Source organism: Sorghum bicolor, chromosome 8 (assembly GCF_000003195.3).
Source record: "Sorghum bicolor cultivar BTx623 chromosome 8, Sorghum_bicolor_NCBIv3, whole genome shotgun sequence".
NCBI classification, from domain to species: domain Eukaryota; kingdom Viridiplantae; phylum Streptophyta; class Magnoliopsida; order Poales; family Poaceae; genus Sorghum; species Sorghum bicolor.
The window spans coordinates 23,835,840-23,856,646 of record NC_012877.2 but is presented as its reverse complement, the minus strand read 5'-3'; the positions used below and the strand labels follow the sequence as shown (position 1 = coordinate 23,856,646).

General features: G+C 44.5%; 1 pseudogene; it reads right to left on the bottom strand.

The window, feature by feature from the left end:
• LOC110437544 lies at positions 8,443-20,600 on the bottom strand (annotated as a pseudogene).

The following is a 20,807-nucleotide window of genomic DNA, read 5'->3' as shown; positions in this document are numbered from 1 at the left end:
CCCACTTGTAGTGGCTGGTGCGTGCGCCGATAGCCTCGCCGTCCGCCATGGACGCGGGCATGGGGGTTAGAGAGGGATAGCGCTTGATCTGAGGGTCCCAGAGTATGCGCAAAGGGCCGTAGACGCTAAACCACCCCGCCACAGGAGCCGGAGGCTCACCGACGGCGTGCCGGCGGTCGGCCGAGCCGATGGAGGGAGGTAGGAGGAGGATCTGACGGGCGGGACCCGCCCGGCTCGCGGCATAGTTTTGTTTTTATTCTTTTTCTTTTTCTGCAGTTTTTTATTTATGTTTGATGTTGTGTAATAAATTATGTGCTGCTCTAAAAATGATGAAATTTTTTGTATAGGTCCCATGAAATAAGTAGAACACAAGAAAAATAGTAGGTTTCCTTTTCTGGAATATTTGTATAAAAATTGCCTCTTTTATTTAATGAACAAAAATTTTATGAATTTTAATAATTTAGTGATATGTCCAAAAATCACCAAAATTTGTGGGATGCCTCTAAATATTATTCCCTGGCTCCACACAAAATTTGGTGGCATTTGGATAATGTTTGAATGAAATATTATTAAACCCCTATTTAGTAATTAAATAATAATTCCAAAATAATTAGATAATAATTAGTTAAATCCTCATAATTAGGGTTGAGTGATTTTGGGATTGTGTGATGACCTAAGGTCATTAACCTTAATGGCCTTTGGCATTTAATTATTATTTGGCATTAATACTTAATTACTGTTATTAGTATTTAATTAAGAATTAATTAAGATAAAAGGATTAATAATTAGTTAATTTAGGATAATTATGAATTAAGAGAGATCTTAATTCATAGATGCAACCTCTTGGGTAAAGACACTAAAATGGTAAACAACTTTAATTATTGTTTAGTCTATGTTGCGCCAAGAGGGCAAGTTGTACTCGACTTGGTCCTTCTTGCATATTTGTCATACGCATATCATGAGTATTCATCATTTTGCGTATAGTGCACATGACCGAAGGAGCGACCGTTGAACCGAACCCCGAGGTCGGTGCTCCGTTCGAAGAAGTAGGATCCGAGACTTGGGAAGTCTCCGAGGGTCCATCTCTGCCCTACAACCAAGGCAAGCCCCAGATGCATTAACCCCTCCTTGAATGTTTTAAATCTCTGATCACTTATGAATTTAAAATGCTGCATTAGGTAGTTGAGAATTGGGTTAACCTACTTGCTGCATTTACTACCTTGATCTTTGTTATCTTGTCCTTGGCACCTGTTTTGTTTAAAACTGCGTAGTGATGCTTAGCCCTGCTACTAGATAGGTTTTCAAACAAGAAAGTTTGAAGGGTTGTTGTGGAATACTCTTATGGTCAATGATGTTTCAACTTGAGACCGGTCGGTGGACTTGCTTTAAGAATGGAGTCTTAAAGTAGTGTCTCCAACTGTGTCGGTTAAGGACCGGTCCGTTGATGGCCCGCTGGGTTGAGAATTTATAGTACTAGCCACTTACCCTCGGTAAGCCCGGTCTTGTGATCCCTCGATGCGAACAGCTACTCGCGCACTGGGCGTGGAGCGATGGCGAGAGTACTGTGTACCCACCTTACGGATCTGAGATGACCGGAAAACATCTAGATCGGCTGTAGGATGGTGGAGTACTGAGCTCTCGGGTGCCGCGAACCTAGTCAAATTTGGGGAGAGCTTGAATTGGGTTGATATATGCAAGATTTGGTTCTACATGTGTGGGGTGGTTAGGAACTCCAGCTGCATTGCTAAGCGGTTCGAATCGTCGTTGCTCCCCGATTGGGAGACTCAATCCACTGACCCTCATCGTAGTTAAATATGCAACTATGTGGTAAAATGAGAAAAGGGGGAAATGTCTCATGAGGTTCGGATCCCAATTCTCGGACTCAGAGTGACATGAAACTATGGCCGTTGGATAGATAATACTTTGATTTAGAACTAGGAACTCACAGACTTGTCTGTGGGAGGCAACTAGATAGACTGTCCTTGAACTCCTCGACCTCTTAAGGAGAGGAATTCGCGGGTAAAACTTGAAAGTAAGGATGCACTATTAGTAAGCTTTTTAGCAAAACACATTGGCTCCTTGCTCAGCCACCCCTTGTCTACCCCAAGCCTGCATTCCTAATTTCTTCTCTTTTTCCGTCGGGTAAGTCTTGTTGAGTACTCCCGTACTCAGGGTTTTATAACCCTTGTTGTATGTGAAGCTCAGGAGCCGACATGTTTCAGACCCTGTTGTGTGTCCGTCGTCGAGGTTGACGACGAGGAAGAGTGAGCGTGACCCATGGGCAGGGTCTGTAAATTTGTAATCTGTGTACTGAAGTTTAAGTTGCTCCGCTGGACCTGGCTTGTAATAACACTCTACTATTTGGAAGAACTCCTTTTGTAAATGAAGTTATGTAATACTTCCGCTGTTTTACTCTGAGAGCTTATTTTGGTCTTGAGTCGTCTGTGATACTGCATTGTCTTCGCAACGAGTGATCCTGGTGTTAAGGTGGCCACTTGTTATCCTGTAAGGGCGAGGAGAAGACATTTTCGTTAATTGACCATTGCTGGTGGTCAAGACAAGCTTGTGTGATACGCCCCGGATAGCGGTGGAATGAGCGTCCAGAGGTGCTCATCGGACTTCTAGAGTGGGAGGATCCCCGGCATCACCGTCAGAGGTCTTTGGGACAATGACAGGTGCCGGTGGGCCCAAACACTTAGGGGGTTCTGCCACATTGATCAATCTTCATCGGCTTCTGGGTCTTGGAGCTGTCAAATTTGATCGTTCCAGATTCTATAGCCGATTGCAGCTGTTGTCTGAAGACTTTGCATTCATTGGTGCTGTGAGAAGTTGCATTGTGCAATTTACAGTACTTCATCTTTTTTAACTCTTCAGCCGTTGGGATCACATGATTAGGTGACAATTTGATCTGACCTTCCTGAAGTAGAAAGTCAAATATCCTATCGGCCTTGGTGATGCCAAACGCGAACTTCTCTGGCTCTTTATGCCCAACAGGGCAAGACATCGGCTTCTTGTTTTTCACCCACTCTGCCAAGCCGATGACTGGTTCCTCATCAGAGTCCGAGCTTGCTGCTTCATCCACAAATGATACCTTCTTGTTCCATGCTCTCTTGGGCTCGAAGGGCTTGATATCTTGGTCAGGAATTCTCTGCACCAAATGACTTAAGCTTTCAAACTCTTGAGATGCATACTTGTCCCTGATATGTGGCAACAGACCCTGGAAAGTCAAATCGGCTAACTGCCGATCATCCAGAACCAGGCTATAGCACTTGTTCTTGACTTCCCGTATTCTCTGCACGAAACTCTCAACCGATTCATCATTGTGTTGCTTCAATTTGACCAAATCGATGATCTTCTTCTCGTGGACACCAGAAAACAAGTATTTGTGGAATTGTTTTTCTAGATCGGCCCAAGTAATCACTGAGTTAGGAGGTAATGATATAAACCAAGTGAAAGCCGATCTAGATAATGACGATGAGAACAAGCGAACCCTTAACTCGTCCCTGTTAGCAGCTTCTCCACACTTAATGATGAACCAGTTGACATGCTCCATGGTCAATGTATCATCCTGCCCAGAAAACTTAGTGAAATCCGGCACTTTGTACCAATTTGGAAGCGGGATTAAATCATATGCAGGAGGATACGGTGTCCGATAAGAGTAAGTGTTGACTTTGGGTTTTATCCCAAATGGGTCTCTCATTACTTCAGCAATCTTATCGGCCCAATAAGCATCGGCATCTTGCCGATGAGGCGGTTGCGGATTTGGCACCTGCTGGTAAGCTTCCACGTGTCTGTGCGGTGCACGATCTACATGGAACATTGGGTTAATCATTTGGCCGCCAACCGGCTGACCGCCGAGCTGCTGACCACCAAGATGTTGACCACCAAATTGCTGACCGAGATTCATCGGCTGATTGACTGCCCCTTGGTTCTGGAATCCAGGGTAGATCTGGCCTTGTTGAAACCCCGCAACCTGATGATTCTGTTGGGGCATTTGTGAAAAGACTTGGTGACCAAGCCATCCACTATTAGCATTCATCGTCATAGGTCCTGCCGATGACTGGTAATTGGGCATCATCATCGAATTGACATACCCTGGCTGAGTCATAAACCTCTGTTGCGTCAGCATTGAATCTGCTGACGCGTTAGCCATCTGGAACATTGGAGCTTGAGAGTTCCCAGTGTAAGGCCTGGCAGTAGTAGTTGTAGTATACTAGGGACTCTAATTCATCGGCATATTTGGAGGTGCCGATGCCATAGGAGCCTTGCCTCTCATATTAGCCGCCTGAGATGTGCTAGGTGTCTTCAATGAGTATTCTGGAGGCATACCAAAACCCCACCAATTAGGAGGAACGAATCTTGACATTGCCGATGCCAATAGATCTGTAGTAAGCTTGATCGAGTCATCTGATGTTGATGGATTGGATGGCATCGGCATGGATTGTGCATTAGAGACTCCTAACGTGCTTGGAGGAGTAGTAGTTTCTGTGCCTGCAGCGGCCGTAGCAGCCGATGGAGCCGTAACCACTGGCGACCCCGGTTGATGATAGACAGGGCCCACATAATTCAGTGGCAATTGTCCTTCTTTGAAAGTTCTAGCCACGGTATTGAAAACCGTATTGGACAGCACATCAGCTTGGTTGATCAAGGCACGGTTGATAGCACTATCGACCATGTCTTGGAGCTTCCCAGGATTGGCATCAAAAGTAACCTGCCGAGGGGCCAGCAGTGCTTCTTTCTGGATCACTTCCCCACTCCTGTTTATGCTAAAGGCCTTGAGACATTGTTGCTTGTAATCTTCCATAGCCTTCGCAATAGCTTGCTTCTGCTCATCTTTGAGGCTAGCTTCTGTCACGGGGATGACATTCTCCAAGTCGAATTCGGTAGTCGACATGTTGATCTTTGATCTTGAATCTAGTCCCACCGGGCGTGCCAAAAGATGTGTTGATGCAAAAGCTAGATCTGCAAACACAAAGGGCTAATACCCGATTCAAACGTTAAGGCGTGCCAGCCGATTTGACCTTACTATCGGCAAAGGTGATAAGTCGAATACTTTGGTCCCGACAACAGCGGATGCGCCTGGATGCCACGGCCAAGAGGTATTCACGCGGAACTTGAGAATACGCCGAGCTTAAGTCAACGAACTCCTAAGAACTCGTAGTAAAAAGGAAAAAATATGAAAAAGTCGTCGAAAAAGTAGATGATGGAATGTGAGTAAAAACTTGTGTTTGATTGATTGATGGATGTCTCGATTACAAGGCCCTAGGTTCTACATTTATACCCTGCTCAAAGAGCTACAACCAGCCATGACTAGGACTTGAATTCTAAATCAAACAGAATCCGTATACAAAACGATCTAAATAACTAAGGAAAACATAAAACTATCCCCCCGTGACAAACTAGGACGCCACCATAGACCAATCAGCAACTTTCAAGTCTTCCCTCCGCGTCATCGGCAGACTCTCCATCGTAGCCATCGGCAAAGGTTAATGCTGGCCATCGGCACAAACACATCACCACCCATGGTCTTAGCCACATTCAGCTGTCTCTTCATCGACAACCACCCTCATCGGCAACTCTCCTGCAGACCAGTCACCGTTGCCCTATCTTGCCGATCTACACTCTACCAATCCTGGGTACGTGTCCAAAAACGGTGTCAACAGGGTCAAAAATACCAATCTGGCTCGTTGTTACAAGGAGATCGAGAGGGCCAACACCAACCTAGTTCGTGAGAATACGGCTCTCGAGGAGAAGGTTCGCGGTAAGTTTTTCATGCTCTTGTGTTTCTTTTGTCGGGTTTTTCTTTCCTATCGTCTAACTCTCCTTTGATCTTTTTAGGGCTTAAAGACGATCTGTTGGCCGCCCAAGCCGACGCCCAATCCTCTAGGGCTCAGCTCGAGGGGGAGGTCACTCTAACCAGTCGACTAAGGACTGCGATAAACGACCTCTCGACCTCTTGGGAGCTCGAGCCAGCGGATGAGTCGAGGGAAGTGGCTCGAGGCAATGCTCTGGTCGACCAATTGTGTTACCTGGGCACCGCTTTGAGGAATCGGGTGCGGGACGTGCTTTATACTGGGGTGAAGCAAGCGATGGCAGTTGTCTGCTCGGGCATCTCCTACGATATGGTGGTGGTGTCCCACGGCTTCGTCACCGACATCTCCAAGACTGACGCTGAGAACGAGGAGAGGCTTCATGCCTTGATCGCCGATGCGGAAGCTCCAGGTGAAAGGCTGGTGCAGCTGTTCGAGCCAGAAGTGCTGCCTCCCGAGATCGACGCGGGCGCGGAAGACTAGGGGTAGAAGGGAAACCTGAGGGCCTGTGAGCCTAATCTGGGTGTCTAGACCCATTGTAATATACTTGTCTTGATTAAACACTATGCCTCGAGTGTCCTTAAGACTTGTGGCTTTTATGTGTATTTATTTGTTTTTGTGCTCAAGTTTCTTTTATTCCCTTTGCTGCCTAAGTTTCCGTTCCTCGACCGGCCTTTTATTAGGGCGACTTCGATTACCTCGAGGGTGAGGGAGTGAGTAGAGTTACCGTAGCCCGAAGGCGTAGGGGTTCTTGGCTCGACGTCCCTCGACCCTTAAGGGGCTCGAGGCGCCTTTACTACTTGGTTGTGTGGGGTTTTCTTAGGGCTTAAAATGTAAGAGAGATAATGTTGAGCTTTTTGAAAAAACGTTCGATTTTTAGGAACCTGTGGGGGGGACCCCTTGTTAGCCCCTGAGGGAGTGTTCATTATGATGACTCACGTTCGATACTCCCTCTAAATGTTAAGGTTTGACCGGTAATAAGCGTCTACTGCTTAAAAAAGAACTTTCATTTATTCACATATTCATTCTCGGGGTTTTGGTACAAAATGTGCATGAAAATTTAGATGCTTCGAAGCTCTAAGGGTAGAAGCGACGTGGCTTTTTGATGTTCCACACGTTGGTGAAGATTGCCCCTTTTTCGTGTACTAGCTTGTACGTCCCTGGCTTCATGACCTCAACCACCACGTATGGCCCCTCCTAGGGTGGAGTTAGCTTGTGGTGCCCTTCATTGCTTTGTCTTCGACGCAGGACAAGGTCACCCATGTTTAGGTCTCTCTTGCGCAAATGTTTATCGTGGTAGTGTCGGAGCTTCTGTTGGTACCTTGCTGAGTTGAGGAGGGCCATGTCTCGAGCTTCCTCGAGCTGGTCGACCGCGTTCTCTCGAGTCTCCTTGCTCGTCTGCTCGTTGTATGCTTTGAGTCGAGGTGACCCATACTCGAGGTCTATTGGGAGCACAGCCTCGGAGCCCTAGACCATGAAGAACAGGTGTTGGTGCAAAAGCTGATTTGCAAACACAAAGGGCTAATACCCGATTCAAACGTTAAGGCGTGCCAGCCGATTTGACCTTACAATCGACAAAGGTGATAACTCGAACACTTTGGTCCCAACAACAGCGATGCGCCCGGATGTCACGGGCAAGAGGTGTTCACGCGGAACTTGAGAACACGCCGAGTTTGACTCGACGGATTCCTAAGAACTCGTAGCAAAAGAGAAAATATGACGAAGTCGTCAAAAAGTAGATGCTAGAATATGAGTAAAAACTTGTGTTTGATTGATTGATAGATGTCTCATTACATTGCCCTAGGGTCTGCATTTATACCCTGTCCAAAGAACTACAACCAGACATGATTAGGACTCAAATTCCAAATTAAACAGAAACTGTATACAAAACGAATTCTAATAACTAAGGAAAACATTAAACTATCCCCCGTAACCGATCGGGACACCGCCATGAATCAATCGGCAACCTCCGCGCTTTTCTTCAGAGTCATCGGCAGACTACCCATCTACAGTCATCGGCAAACACTTCTAGACTTGGTCATATCTGGTTGTTTCCCATCGGCAGCTACCTTTATCGGCAACTTCCCTGCAGACTGGTCACCACTGCTCCATCTACCGATCTACATCCCATTAACTCCAGATGCGTATCAAAAGATACGTGTCCAAAAATGGTGTCAACACATGCCCCCCAATTTCGGAGTATAAAATCATTAATGCTCCGAAATTCTCTGCAATAATGACGCCTTTCCGCAATTACTTCTCCCAATTTGGTAATCAACCGTCAAATCTAAATAACCTTGGCCCAATTCTCCCGCAGATTCCTCGAATTTCTCAACCTCTCCAATCGAATCTCCGCATTTATGCGCTCATCGGCAATATTACCGTTAGATAGAACTGCTGATGGGCCGACCAGGCGATCTTGCACAGTAAAATATCTCCAAAATCATGACCGCCTGTTGTCAAATCAACTGCGCAATCCCTTGATTACCGTGCGAACAGTTACCATATCCACCTGAACACCCTCGGATTTCACGGATGCGGCAAAGAGATAAGTCAGATTTGCCCCTGCCCGCTTTGTCCTATAAATACTTCCTTCTCCATCTTGTCATTCTACAGCCCAAAATCCACTTTCTTATGTGGCAGTGTGGAGTGTCTCAACCTAGTAGACCGGAGGAAGACACGCCTGAAACAGGAGTGAACGCAAAATGTCATTGATGGTACGGATGGAGCGCTCAGGCTTGCCATTTTGCTGGGACGTATAGGGGCACGACATGTGAAGCGGAACACCATTGGAGAGAAAGAACGTGCGTTCCATGAAATTGTCAGATTCGTGGCCGTTATCGCACTAGACGCTCTTGATGGTGGTGTCAAACTACGTGTGCACGTGGGCAAAAAATTGGGCATGGGTGGAAAAAGTGTTAGATTTTAGGCGGAGCGAAAAAGTCCAAATGTAGTGTGAGCAATCATCTAAAATAACAAGATAATATTTGTTACCAGACACACTGACAATAGGAGATGACCAAAGATCACAGTGTATTAAATCAAAATTATTTGCAACTCTAGAGGTGGATTAACCAAACGAAAGTCTAGTGTGGCCATCGAGCTGACAAGCATGACAGAGATGATGGAGATCATCTTTATTACATGAAATAACACTGAAACTAATAAGTTTGGACAAAGCTTCACGCCCGAGATGACCAAGACGACGATGCCATAAAGAGGTAGGTGCAGCGAGGAATGCAGAGGCGCTGGTGGCTGATGGGAAGAACGGGTAGAGGTCGCCAGAGCTATTGCACCTGGCGATCATGTTTCCGGTTTGCAAATCCTTCACAGAAAGACCAAACAGATCAAATTCAATAGAACAATTATTGTCGATGGTAAAACGATGAATAGAAATCAAGTTCTTAATGATGTGTGGAGAAACCAAGACATTGTTAAGAACTAGATTGCGGCATGGAAAAGAAAAGGTGTGAGATCCGATGGCTATGATAGGGAGTAAAGCACCATTGCCAACAATGATAGACGAAGGTGTAGACAATGTGGGCGAGGAGATATGGGAAAGTTTACCAGCATCCGCAGCCATGTGTGAGCCGGCATCGAAGTCGGCGTACCATTCCGACTCTGCCGGGGGGTTCAACGTCATGGTGTTGAAGTTCGGCACCAAAGAGTCCTCGTTCTAGGCACCTCTGTGAGTGGGGTTCCAAGGGGTCGATTGGTACGACGCCCCCTATAACACGGGTGGCGAGGGTGCGTCGCGCCCCATAGCCATAGTGGTAGCCGCTGCCGTAGAAGCTGCTGCTAGGGCTGCCACCATAGGAACCAATGTTGCCACCGGGAACCCCACCAAAAGGAGCACCATACTGGGGAGCGGTGGAGAATGCCGGCAGGGGCGGTGGGCGGCCGTACGACCACATCTGGTGCTGACCGGTCCAGGGATGTCCAAAAGAGGGATGCACACCACCCTGGCCAGTGGGAGCGCTGTAGCTAGCTGGAGGTGGGCTGTGGCCGCCTTGGGGTGCCGACTAGGAGCCTTGGACCTAGTTGCCCTGGCCCTGGCCGCGCTCGCCCTTGCCACATCAGCGGCTGTTGCGCTGGCCACCTAGTTGGCCACCGGGCTGGCTGCCAGGATGGCCATGGCGTGCTGGAGTAGTGAGCACCACCGGCCCTGGCCGTGCAGCAGTAGGCATCTGTGGTGCGTTGGCGACGAAGGCCGAAGGCGGGGACGGTGGGCGAGCGTCGATGTCAACCTCCTCGAGCAGCAGGTGCGTGCGTGCTTCGGCGAACGACGAAACAGACGGTGCATCTTCAGAATAGACACCATGTGGTGGAACTTGCCACTGAGTCCGCAAAGAAGCGTGAGCACGATCTGGCGGTCACCGATGGGATCGCCGAACTCGCCGAGGGACGCAGCCATGGTCTTCAACTTGCGGCAGTAGTCGGTGATCATCATGGAGTCTTGGCGGAGGTTGCGGAACTGCGTCTCCAGGAGATGTGCACGTGACTCCTTCTGCCCAAGGAATTCATCGTCGAGATAGCACCATGTCTCGCGACGCGGCGTTGCCGGATCATGAGCGATTGCTGCAGGTCGTTGGAGACGGTGGCAAAGATCAACGACAAGACGACGCAGTCCACCTGAACCCAAACGGGCGGTCGGGAAGCGCCTCATCGTCATGGACGTGTGGGACGAGGGCGTATTTGCCAAGCACTGTGAGGAACATGCCGTGCCACTTCGTGTACGTGTCGGTGGCCTTGTCGAGGACAATGGGGATCATAGCCTTGACGTTGACGAAGGCGGTGGCCTATGTTGACACAAGCTAACACCACTTAGATACTAGGTTGTCATCCCTAGCATGGCGCCAGAGTGTACAAAGGTATTTATAAATGTAAAGGCTCTCTAGAAAATTATCTATTCTATCCACAAGCGCACAGATAAAACACCTCATTGTAGCATTTCACCAGGATAAGTATTCCAGGTATCGTTATTTATAATTTTGCTTAGGGAATCTCAAGAAGATGGAATTAAATCAATGGGCAAAATCTATCAAGGCATAGACTAGAGATAAACTTGCAAGAACATGATTACTAATAAGAAACTCGTCACACAGTCACATACTTTAGCAGGGGGTAAACCATAAAGATAATGATAATAAAGTATAAGTTCATGGGATAAAGAGCACAGCGATTAGAAAATAGACTACTCCTCATATATGTAGGTGATGTCAGATTAGCTAGAGAATGGATTCTAAGTTATCTACTAACTACTAAGTCATAATCTACTCTAGTTATCTACAAGATCATATATAGCATAAAAGACTCTTCATTCATGTATAAGGAACATTGATAAAGTAAATCAGAACATCGCATGTCTTACTCCACAATATCGGTTCTGCCTGTCCTATCAACGGAGGGTGGACTATATAAGAATCAACGAAGCTGACACTATCACGAACTACCACACGACCCGGCCAATAGGATACATTTGCAGATAAATAACATCCAAGCACCACGCTCACATGTGATCTATCACCTAACTCCCTCGCGTCAAGAGCTAAGCGCTTTGCAAACTTATACATAAACTCATTATCAATTAGAACTATATCAAATATAGAACTAGAGCAAACTAAGAACATAATAATTAGAGACATAATGCAATTAGAACAATAGAATTAGAGAAAGATATGAATAATACCAATCTTTATTACCGAAGATCCGAATCCAGAGCGTAGTGCTCTACTTCTCTAATTGCTATCTAATCAACCTCTAAACTTGAAGGATTAGGGAGTAGCTAATTCTAATTCTCTGTGGGAGAGAGATCTAAACCCTAACTTTGATGGCTACCTCTGAATAATGATTTCTCCTCTTCTCCTCCAGGGGCCAGGGGGTCTGGTTTTATAGTCCCCTCAAGTGAACGTGAGCCATTGGATCAAACCGACATAGATTGTATGGTTTAGATTGATCCTTTAGGTCGGTGGAGTCTTGTCCCAAGAGAGAGTCCTGATCCAACTCCTGGCCAGGGCGGGCGCCCAAGGGGGGTGGGCGGCCGCCCAGCTCCCGAGCCCGATTCGCGTCCCGTTCGTTCCCGTGGCTTCTGGATCCTTCTAGATTGAGGAAAATTGCGCGGCACGTAATTATCTCGTTGTAAACATGACATGTGGGCCTTCTCTCCATATTTTCTGATAAACCCCTGCAGAAATAGATAAACACCAAAGCTCGTGGAATTCTGTCAGATAAAACCCTAATTCTAGATGTTTGTTTCATATTGATCCTTTTTCATGTTTATTTGATTATTAATTTTAGTACTTAAGGACCGTCAACAAACTCCCCCAAGCTTACCCTTTGCTCGTCCCTGAGCAAACAACTAAACTCAGACGGATCAGGAGTTGCTTCGATGTTTTCTTTCCTGACAGGCACACATGCTTTTACATAAAAATTCTTCCAAATTAGAATGAAGTGTTATGGAGTTTAGAACCTGCACTTAAGTCTTAAGTAATCGAAAGACAAAATAGTTAAGTCAAGCACTATCCCTCCTGTCTATACTTCACCTTGGTTCTAGAGTTTCTCATAAGTTTTCAAAATAAAACTCAGAGTTCCCAGCAATGATCTCTCAAGTCTCTCTATATGTGGTATTTGTGGATCCTTACCATAATGTCACTTACCTATAGCTAATGGAATGTTTAAGTGGAGCTCATAGGAGTGAAAACAGCTCATACATATGTTGTCTAATCGAGCCATGGATCCAAAGGAACTCAGCATATAATTAAATCAAGATGTGCATGTGTGATGGAGTAAATGATAGTGATTGTGATAATGCATAAGTGATAATAAAACTTAGTTCTCATTGCTCCTCATATTGCTATCTCTCCTCCTCTTTGATCTTTGCTTTGGGAGAACATGGGCTACCTCTTTTTCTTCTTCTTCTTTTTTTTCAGGTGGGTAGTAGATACCCCTAATTCTACTGTCGGACACTTGTCCATTTTTTCCGCTCAAGTGGGTATCTTTGTACCCCTAATTCTACTTTGGACACTTGTCCATTTTTACCTCTCGTCTCACTCTTTTTCTTTCTTTTTCCGAGGTTCCGGGCACTTGCCCCTTTTTATTTCCTCGTATATTTTTGCATAACCCATGCCTCTTCTGCATTGAATCTTTTTAGAGAGAGAGAATAACAATATTCGGGACAGTGAGTGATAATATTTTTAGTAATTTTAATGATTGATGATGAATGTTGTGGTAGATGTGTGCAAGTGAATATCTTAATTTAACCACATGAAAAGCTCCTAAGGGTCTACACAGCTCGATCAAACTCAATGTAATTATAGTAAAAGATGTTATAGCAAATATGGCTGTGGTAGGTAGTTTGCAATGCTAGGAACTCATCATGTGATATGTAAGTTTTCAAAATAAATCTCCAGAACTTAGTGTAGTAGGAACAAGATAAACAGTAGCTCAACTTTATATCATGTCTTTCTCTTACCTAGACTTTAGTTTTATGCTTCCCAAAGATAGTAATTTTAATTTTAGTAATTCCTGGAAGAATTCTAATATAAAAGCTAGGTACTTGTAAGTAAGCAAACAGAGCAACTGTTCATCATTTCCATCATGCATCTTTTTTGGTCTTTTTATTTTTTTTCTTCTAGAGATTAAACTTAGTAGAAAAATAAAGCACACTTATCTACACACTCTTTTTATTTTGTTTTCATGTTTATAAAAGTGCAGTGAATAAAAGCAGGAAAATGTTTATTTGGTTTTCTAAGTTTTTCCTTTTAAAATAAAATACTAAAATAGAATAGAATAAATAAGAAGAGCAAATAGAAACTTACTTGATAAATTTAGGGAGGAACTCCCCCAAGCTGGATGTTGACGTCGGTCTTACCCGATGTTCCAGAACTGCATCATGGTTGTGATGTTGTCGTTCATTGTTGTTGTATCTTGTCTCAGCTCTTCTACTGCAGCGGCATGGTCCTGGTTCCATTTTTGTTGCTCTTCCAGGAGTCTTCCATGTTCTGCTTGCGTGTTCTGGATGTCGAGGAGGGTGTTGTCGGTACGAGTGAAGAAAGCACCGGCGTCTTGATAGTAGTCATTCGTGAAAGCGTAGGAGGCGTCGGAGTATCGTCCTGCATCAAATTGGGGCGGAGGTCTGGATCCTGAAGCTCCATATGGATCAGTGGAGTACCTGCCCGTATGAAAAGGCGGGTTTGTCCACTGGTGATCTTGGCTCTCCGGCCATGTCTCCTCTGTTGGCTCTTGTGGTTGCGCATGCCGAGCCCATGGGTCTCGAAGGACTCGTGGATTGTAATCGCAATAATGCAGGTGCGCTGCTTCTTCTGGTCCAGGGTCAGCTCCATACCAAGTGCGTTCTCGGTGAGTGGTTATCCTTTCAGATGCCACTCGCTGCGAAGTTCTCTGGTTCACTGGTGTTGCTGCAATCTCAATCAAAAAGTTTTGCACAGAGTAGAGGCCAAGGTTCGGGTTAGGTAACCGAATCTTGCCTTTATCATCATACAGCATATACATTATATTTCCCTCTTTCTTTAACATCCGAGCTTGTCTAAATGTGTCATAGCCATGATAAATTCTTAATTCTTCTATGAAGTCCAATGATGAATTTTCTAGTAAGTGAAGATTAGTGGCTAGACGAGTGATAAGTGAAGTACATCCTACTGGTCCCTGAAGACTAGGTATACTAAGCCAATGTGAAACTAATAATGTAACAGGTGAAGTAGGTACTTTACTAATAGCAGCATATAAAAGTTGTAAATCTCCTACTCTTACTTTCCTAATATCGTCACGATAGAAAAGATTGTACCCAAGCCATTTGTGAAACATCCTAAGAGTGGGGTGTTCCATGTCACTGGTTCGGGCTTGACTATAAAAATTATCTCTAGATATTTCTCTCCAAAACTGGTGTCTCTCAAAATTGGGTAAATCGGAGTCAATGTTCAGGATGCATCTTGAAGAGAAACCAAGATGGTCGCTTAGCTCCCTCCAAGATAACATAATTTCCTGTTTGAACATCCGAAAAACAATTCCCCACTCAAAGTATTGTAAGGTGCAAAGAAATTCGAGGGTGAGAAGGCGAGAACCCAGTTCAGTTATATTCTAAAAATTTGTCCAACCCATCATCTGAAAAATTAAGTCAAATTCAGTGTCCATACCTGTTTCTTGTAGTAGGGTTGGATCGATAGTAGGGGTGTGAATGAAATCTTTATTCTTCAATTGCTGATAAACTTCCTTTTCTCTTCGGGTCTTTAGTCCTAGGTCTCCTATCTTGAGAAGGATCTTAACTTGCTGACCTGATGAAGATGATGGAGCTTGTGTGGGTGTCAGATCGACGTTCATCTCTGATGGCTGTGAGGAGTGTCGGGATGAACTCCTTGTACCAATGTTCTTGAGAGCCTTCCCTGCATTCTTCACCTTCTTAAACATCCTGCAAACAAAAGTTGGCAAAAACACAACTGGTGGAAAATGTGAGATAAAATGTTAGTAGTCAGCCGTCCGGAGTGTCAGTAGTCCAGGGGTTAATCGTTCAAGACAAGTTTCTATTTTGGTAGAGCCTCTCCCTAAACAACTTTTACTTCCGCTTAGACAACGGGATCACTGCTTGCTAGGTGACAAATACTCTCCCAACCTTCTCTTCCACTCTCCTCTTTCTCTCTACTCTCTTCTCTTCACTACAAGAGCTCCTTCTCGGGAAACTGAAACTTGTGTGGTTTTCTGGAGTGTTTGTGTGAAGAGAAGGGGAGCTGGAGGTGGCCTTTTATAGGCTGAGCAGGGGACAGGGCGGGCGCCCAAGGTAGGTGGGCGGGCGCCCACCCCTGGTGTCCATCCTGGGTGTGCCTCCTCCACATGCTTCCTTGCTTTGATCTCACGCAGAATAATATTGTGTTGGTAGTGGTTGGACGGTGGAAAGATGTCAAGTGAGTGGAAACATATTGGTGGATGAAATTATGTGATGGGATGTATGTGAGGTGAAGTGTATGACATGTGGGACCCAAAGAATGTGGGTCATGCTTCTAGAAGATCAATATAAATAAATATAATGCAGGAAAATCTATGAGAATTGAAACTTAATGAAAATGATAATGGAAAATATTTTTTTTTGTGCCTCCACAATAATTAATAAATATGGGTTGTTACACACCACAAATATTATTTATATGGGGCTTTTTGATTATTATAATTATGCTATGACTAATGCAAGAATTAATTATGCAAGAATTTAAATATGATAAAATTAATAATGCGGGTAAATACCGATTTACCTCCCGGTGAGGGTTTGGGATTTTTAGGTCCCCCAAGCTGGACCTCCAAATCTTTTAATCTTCTGAGTTACCTTCCTCTAGAGATGGTGTCTCCGGTGATTCTTCATGAACTTCCTTCACTGTAGAGTCTCTCTCTGGTCTGGGTTTGAATGTGAAGTGTTCTTCTTGACCGTTTATGTTGAACTTGATTTCTCCTTTTCCGACATCAATGTGGGCATTGGCAGTGCTCAGAAATGGCCTTCCAAGGATGATGGACACTTTTGAGTCAGGACTCATGTCCAGTACTACGAAGTCTACTGGCACCAGGAAATCTCTGATCTTGACTGGAATGTTCTCGGCGATGCCCAACGGGTGTCGAACCGATTGATCCGCTAGTTGTAGGCACATTGATGTTGGTTCTAAGGTTGTATGATCAAGCTTTTTGTAGACTGATGCTGGCATCACACTGACACTTGCTCCGAGATCACAAAGTGCATTGTTGAAGTGTTGGTTTCCGATCGAGCAATCGATAGTGGGACATCCGGGATCTTCCTTCTTCTTTGGTGGCTTATTGAGGATGGCCGCACTACATTCTTCTGTCAGTTTGATAACCTCAGTGGTGGGCAGTGGTCTCTTCTTGTTAAGAATATCTCTGATGTACTTTGCATATGTAGGTACCTGTATAGCATCAAGCAGAGGTATGTTGACATATAATTTCTGAATGACCTCTACAAACTTACCAAACTGCTCATCCGACTGCAGTCCTCTGTTTCTTCTGGGAAATGGCAAATAGTTGGTGTCGTAAAAATCTTTCCTCATTTCTCCAGTTCTTGGTGGTTGTAGCAGATCTTCTGCTTCAACTGGGCTTTCTTCTTCTATTACTGCTGGTTGCACTGGTGCTGATGTTCTTTGTTTCTCTTTTGGGTATGGTGGATCTCTGGTAGCTTTACCTCCTCTAGTAGTTATATTCTTTACCTGCTCAAGGTTAGTAGCAACAAGCAGTGCAACAGCTATCTTTATTAATTTAAGCTCTACCCTTTTATTAAGAGTGTTTTGCTCATCAAAGGCAGTTAGTAGAAAATCCATTTTATTGTGTATATCTTTTAGAGATGATTCATTTGTATCTAGCCTTTGTTTAACTTCATCATTAATTTTGGATTGTTGAGCAATTATCTCTTTTAATGAAAGTTGCTTGACAGTATTACCTGAATTCATACCTTTGCTATTGGGTTGACTCGAAGTTGGTTGATATTTGTATGCTGTCTCAATGGCCCTTTGATCTTCTTTAAACTTGGCCCTCTGGTCAATCCAATGGAGCAAATTTTCCATCTTAGTTGATAATGCATTTACTTCTTCTGGTATTTCTTCAGTTTGATGACAATGTTGAGCTTTATCTTAGAACCAGCTTTGGTTTTCTGCTATCTTATCCAAAAGTATCTCTGCTTTTCCAGTTGTAAGCTCCAAGAATGATCCTTTAGCAGATGCATCTAGGCACTCACGAGCCTTCTGGGTTAATCCATGGTAGAAGGTCTGCATAAGTAACCATGTGGCCATTCCATGGTGAGGACAATCTGATATGTAACCTTGAAAACGCTCCCATGCTTCTGAAATGGCTTCTGTCTTCTGCTGTTGGAAACTGACAATATTTCCTCTTAAGGCAGTTGTTTTGCCTATAGGGAAAAACTTTGATAGAAAGGCATCTGACAAGTTCGTCCAGTTGTTGATATTATCTTGATGAGTATAGAACCACTTCCTCGCTTTTCCTTCTAGTGAGAATGGAAAAAGGTGAAGTAGTATGACGTCTTTGTCAACTCCGTTGATGTGGATTGTGCTTCCAATCTCTAAGAAATTCTGCAAGTGTGCACTGGCATCTTCATGTGCCTTTCCATTGAATTGTGTAGCTTGTACCAAATTGATGAGGCTTGACTTGAGCTCAAACTCAGGTATTCCTTCTTCTACTGCAAATCTTGGACCAGTTGGAATGTTGTCAAGACTTGGAGCAGAGAATTCTTGCAAGGTCTTTTGTGCCATAGCTTCAGCAATTGGTAGCTAGCTTCTTCTCTTGATTGCTTTGGTTCTGATGATGAAGAGTTGAATGTACCCAAAGTCAATCCTGTTATACCCTGTATAAAAATATAAACATAGAAAAACAACAGGGTGAACCTGCCAAAGCAGAGGTGCCTTGTTATGATTTCTCACTTAGTAGCTGTTTTATGCAATTATTTCTCTATAGTCTAGTCTAATGTTTTATATGAATAACCTTGATTGATTTTCTGGCTTTCCTTAATATTACCCTTTTGTTCCCTTTAATGACTTAATCCTGAGACTCATATAATTCCTATAATTCCTATAAGTATCCCCGGCAACGGCGCCAGAAATGCTTGTTGACACTAGCTAACACCACTTAGATACTAGGTTGTCATCCCTAGCATGGCGCCAGAGTGTACAAAGGTATTTATAAATGTAAAGGCTCTCTAGAAAATAATCTATTCTATCCGCAAGCGCACAGATAAAACACCTCATTGTACCATTTCACCAGGATAAGTATTCCAGGTATCGTTATTTAAAATTTTGCTTAGGGGATCTCAAGAAGATGGAATTAAATCAATGGGCAAAATCTATCAAGGCATAGACTAGAGATAAACTTGCAAGAACATGATTACTAATAAGAAACTCGTCACACAGTCACATACTTTAGCAGGGGGTAAACCATAAAGATAATGATAATAAAGTATAAGTTCATGGGATAAAGAGCACAGCGATTAGAAAATAGACTACTCCTCATATATGTAGGTGATGTCGGATTAGCTAGAGAATGGATTCTAAGTTATCTACTAACTACTAAGTCATAATCTACTCTAGTTATCTACAAGATCATATATAGCATAAAAGACTCTTCATTCATGTATAAGGAACATTGATAAAGTAAATCAGAACATCGCATGACTTACTCCACAATACCGGTTCTGCCTGTCCTATCAACGGAGGGTGGACTATATAAGAATCAACGAAGCTGTCACTATCGCGAACTACCACACGACCTGGCCAATAGGATACATTTGCAGATAAATAACATCTAAGCACCACGCTCACATGTGATCTATCACCTAACTCCCTCGCGTCAAGAGCTAAGCGCTTTGCAAACTTATACATAAACTCATTATCAATTAGAACTATATCAAATATAGAACTAGAGCAAACTAAGAACATAATAATTAGAGACATAATGCAATTAGAACAATAGAATTAGAGAAAGATATGAATAATACCAATCTTTATTACCGAAGATCCGAATCCAAAGCGTAGTGCTCTACTTCTCTAATTGCTATCTAATCAACCTCTAAACTCGAAGGATTAGGGAGTAGCTAATTCTAATTCTCTGTGGGAGAGAGATCTAAACCCTAACTTTGATGGCTACCTCTGAATAATGATTTCTCCTCTTCTCCTCCAGGGGCCAGGGGGTCTGGTTTTATAGTCCCCTCAAGTGAACGTGAGCCATTGGATCAAACCGACATAGATTGTATGGTTTAGATTGATCCTTTAGGTCGGTGGAGTCTTGTCCCAAGAGAGAGTCCTGATCCAACTCCTGGCCAGGGCGGGCGCCCAAGGGGGGTGGGCGGCCGCCCAGCTCCCGAGCCCGATTCGCGTCCCGTTCGTTCCCGTGGCTTCTGGATCCTTCTAGATTGAGGAAAATTGCGCGGCACATAATTATCTCGTTGTAAACATGACATGTGGGCCTTCTCTCCATATTTTCTGATAAACCCCTGCAGAAATAGATAAACACCAAAGCTCGTGGAATTCTGTCAGATAAAACCCTAATTCTAGATGTTTGTTTCATATTGATCCTTTTTCATGTTTATTTGATTATTAATTTTAGTACTTAAGGACCGTCAACAGCCTACGCCCAGACTGCCTCATGGCCGGCCTCAAACTTGTCGAGGGATGCAGCACGGAGATGAGCCTCCTCGGCAAGGCATGCAGCTTCAGCAGCATGTACGGCCTAGGCCTCCTTGGCCGCCACCGCGGCGGCAGCAACGTCGTCGTCGTCCACCATAGGGACATGACGCGACGAATCTGCTGGAGGACGCGACGGGGAGCGTGCGGATCAGCGGACGCGACGCGGCACGTGTATCGGCAGCGAGCGGACCAGCGACCAGAGACGACACAGACAACGTCTAGGCGATCGTGTGACGCGCGGCGATCGGATCGGCGTTGTCCGGGCACGAGAAGCGGCGGCTAGGGACAGCGATCTGTTCGTCAGCGGTGCGAGGTTTGCGAAAGCGTTAGCGGATCAGAAACGCGGTAGATACCATGTAAGTTGTGGGAATATTGATTGTATTCCAGGTATGAGTCACAGGATTACATACATACGCGCTCGGGTGACATAGAAGCCCACCACAATAAGCGTGATTACATCCACAATTAAGGGCCCAATTACAACATGCTAACAGATTTGCACTAACTTGTAGATCGAGGATTCCCACAGGGCTGTTGATGTCCTCGTGCCTGTGTATAATGCAGGCCTAGTGTCGATCTCCTTCTCCAGGGCCATAGATGGCTAGGATGACGACATAGGGGTGGCCGGTGGCTGGCTCGTGGTCTTCAAGAGATGCACCGAGCTTACCTTGACCCATATAGGTGGTCAATGATTCTATCATAGAGTTCAAGACAATTAATTACATATTATTTATGGTATTTTGCTGATGTGGCAGCATATTTATTGAAGAAAGAGATAGAAAAAATAAGACTTCAAATCTTA